This window comes from Tachyglossus aculeatus, chromosome 22 (genome assembly GCF_015852505.1).
Source record: "Tachyglossus aculeatus isolate mTacAcu1 chromosome 22, mTacAcu1.pri, whole genome shotgun sequence".
Taxonomy (NCBI): Eukaryota; Metazoa; Chordata; class Mammalia; order Monotremata; family Tachyglossidae; genus Tachyglossus; species Tachyglossus aculeatus.
Window position 1 is genome coordinate 8,862,954 of NC_052087.1, and position 3,498 is coordinate 8,866,451.

A 3,498-nucleotide genomic window follows, 5' to 3' on the forward strand; every position below is an offset into this window, starting at 1 on the left:
TATCCACTATGCCATGCTGATTCCTACAAGGTCTCAAATTGTTTAGCTGATGGTGAAACTCACCCAAGACCAGTACTGAGTCCACTCACGTAGTCTCACAGCTTAAAGGACTTGGGTGGGATCTTCTTCTCTGACACTAGGTAGACCTGAATTCACACCTTCCTCCAGGGTCATTCCCAGGCCCCTTTGGTTCCTCAGGAGAACCAGTCTCTGGTCCTCCCTAAGAAGCAGCATGGTTCAATGGTTAGAGTATGGACCGGAGAGTCAGAAGGGCCTGGGTTCTAGTCCCAGCTCCACCACTTGTTTGCTGTGTGACCTTGGTCAAGTCACTACACTGTTTCTTAGTTCCCTCATCTGTAAAATGTTGAATAAGACTGTGAGCCCCATGTGGGACTTGGATTACGTCCAACCTAATTAACTTATACTTAACCCAGCACTTTTCCTCTCAGGGTCGCACCTGGAGAGTTTCAAGTACTCTACCAGTCTTAACTATGGGAAGGGAGAGTCAAGCAGAGGCCTATCCATTCCATTCCTGGCTTGGGCAGTGGCTAGCGAGTGGAAGGCAATCTGCTACAAGTCAAAACTCACCTACGCTGGGCAGCAGCAGCATGGGAAAGTGTCGAGGGCAGAGACTCGAGTTTACCGCGCAGAAGGAGGCAATGTTAAACCTCTTCCATATTTTTACCAAGAAAACTATAGATACACTACCAGAACGACTGCAGATAGAGATGGGGCTTTCTTCGGAGAGATGTATCCATGGTGTTACTGTGGGTCAGACATGACTTGACAACATAAGATGACTTGACCCAACACTTAGAACATTGCTTAGCACATAGTAAGCATAGTAATGCCATAAAAAAACCCAACCAAACAAAAAACTGGCCTCCATCTTCCATATCACGATTGACTGTGAGGTAAGGAAGAGGCAAATGGTAGGCTAAACATATAGGGGAAGCAACATGGCCTACTGGAAAGAGGGCAGGACTGGGAGTCAGAAGACCTGGGTTCTAGTCCCTGCTCCATGTTCTGCTGCATCATCTTGGGCAAGTCCCTTAACTTCTCTTTGCCTCAGTCACCCCATCTGAAAATGGGGATTAAATCCTCTCTTTAAATTGGAAGGTGAGCCCTATGTGGGATTCATTCATTCATTCATTCAATCATATTTATTGAGGGCTTACTGTGTGCAGAGCACTGCTTGGGAAGTACAAGTCAGCAACATATAGAGACGGTCCCTACCCAACAACAGGCTCACAGTCTAGAAGGGGGAGACAGACAACAAAACAAAACAAGTAGGCAGCTAAGGACTGTATCCAACATGATTATCTTGTATCTACCCCAGTGATAAGAACAGTGACTAGTAAGTGCCTAACAAATACCAGAAATTAGGAGGAGGAGACAGAGTTGGGATTCTGGCTCTTTTTTTGTTTGTTTTATGGTAGTTGTTAAGTGCTCTCTATGTGCCAGGAACTATACTAAGCAGTGGGGTAAATACAAGATAATCAGGTTGGACACAGGCCATGTCCCACGTGGGGGTCACAATTTTAATCCTCATTTTACAGATGAAGTGACTGAGGCATAGAGAATTTAAGTGACTTAACCAAGGTCACATAGAGGTATCCTCCTCTTCCACTGCTTCCCTCTTTCCACCCTTCAACCTGGTTAGGGTGGGCTCACTTGGGCACTGAGCCTGTATTTTTCATGCAGTTGATGTTTTTGAAGTGGTGATGATTTATGGCAGGAGATCTGGGTTCTTCACCCAGATCGGCCACTTGACTGAGCTGGAATCTTGTGCAAGTCACTTAACTTCTCTGTGCCTCAGTTACCTCATCTGTAAAATGGGGATTAAGACTGTGAGCCTCATGTGGCACCTGGACTGTGCCCTACCTGAGTAGCTTGTAAGTATGCCAGTGCTTAGTACAGTGTCTGGCACTTAGTAAGCACCTAAAAATACAAAAAAATTAATAATAATAGTAGAGGGATGGGAAATTCCTAAGATCCAACAGCAGTGGTAGAGTTGGGATGTGAACTCACATCTTCTGATTACCAGCCCCATGCCTATCTTCTAGGCCACTTGATTGTATGTTCCTCAAGGCTAGGGATCCCGTCTACAAACTCTTTTATTCTTTCCCAAGAGCTTAGTATAATGTTCTGCATTCAGTAAGCACTCAATAGATGCCTTTGATTGATTTTTCAAGTTTTGTCTTTGACTTCAGCCTCTCCCTAACACAGAGTTTATGGAGAGAAAATGGCTGAATTTCGAACATAATAATAATAATGATGATGGTATTTAAGTGCTTAACTATGTGCCAGGCACTGTATTAAGCGTTGGGGTTGATACGAACAAATCAGGTTGGACACAGTCTCTGTCCCATGTGGGGCCCATTTTGCAGATAAGGTAACTGAGGCCCAGAGTAGTGAAGTGACTTGTCCAACGTCACACAGCAGACAAGTGGCCAAGCCGGGATTAGAACCCATGACCTTCTGACGCCCAGGCCAGTGCTCTATCCACTACAGCAAACATGACTCTATAAACCCCATTTGAACATTGCAATACAAGCAGGTCTTTTCTGAGGTGCAGTTAGGACACCAAATCTGGGATGTAGGTAAAAAAAGATTAGAAGAAAGCAATGTAAGATTTCCATTTAGCAAGGAGAATCCTTTGAGAAAAGGAAGACAGAATGGAATGCACTGCATGAATGAGAAACGGGAGTCAAGAAATTTTAAATGAAAAGTAGCACTGAGATGGGAACTTTTTCTATTAAGTAAAACATTGATTTTTTTTTACCCTGTCACCATTTTCTGTGCTTTCACACTTTCCTTCTCTAATTTATTTTGTAGCTACTGGCTAAACACAGACATTACAATTACTGTTTATACAATTTACATTTTTTTTCTGAGGATACCTGTTTAAAGATAAAGATTACTGCTAAAAAAAGTCACTCATCTCTGCCTGAGAAATACATGCTGATGTTTGTTTGTTATTTGTTTTTTAGGTTCACCTCAAGAGGAATTAAGACATTTCAAGAATGTTCTGTTTGGAAAAAAAAATTCATCTCCTTTCTGGTCATTTGTTCCTTCACTACTCTTTATTAGGTGCTCACTCTGTGCAGAGAACTGTATCAAGCTCCGGGAAAGAGAACAATGGAAGGTAAATTAGTCATAGTTCCGAACCTACCTGGAGACTCACAATCTAAGAATAGATGGGTGGAGGTGACATATACACAAGAGAGAAAGTGATAAACATAATTGCCTGCCAGTGATATTGGGCAAGTTACTCCTGGCCTAGTGGAAAGGGCATGGATCTGGGAGTCCGAGGACCTACGTTCTAATCCTGACTTCGCCACTTGCTGTGTGATCTTGGACAAGCCACTTAACTTCTCTGTGCCTCAGTTTCCTCACCTGTAAAATGGGGATTAAATACCTGTCCTCACTTAGACTATGAGCCCCATGTGGAATAAGGACTGTGCCTGACCTTATTATCTTTTACCTTCCTCAGCA

General features: G+C 43.3%; 1 non-coding gene across 1 annotated transcript; it reads left to right on the plus strand.

Annotated features, from left to right (window-relative positions):
• Positions 1-439: 439 nt before the first annotated feature.
• LOC119944270 lies at positions 440-578 on the plus strand. The gene has a single exon (XR_005455765.1). It is a non-coding gene; the product is annotated as a small nucleolar RNA SNORA7 (small nucleolar RNA).
• Positions 579-3,498: the final 2,920 nt, after the last annotated feature.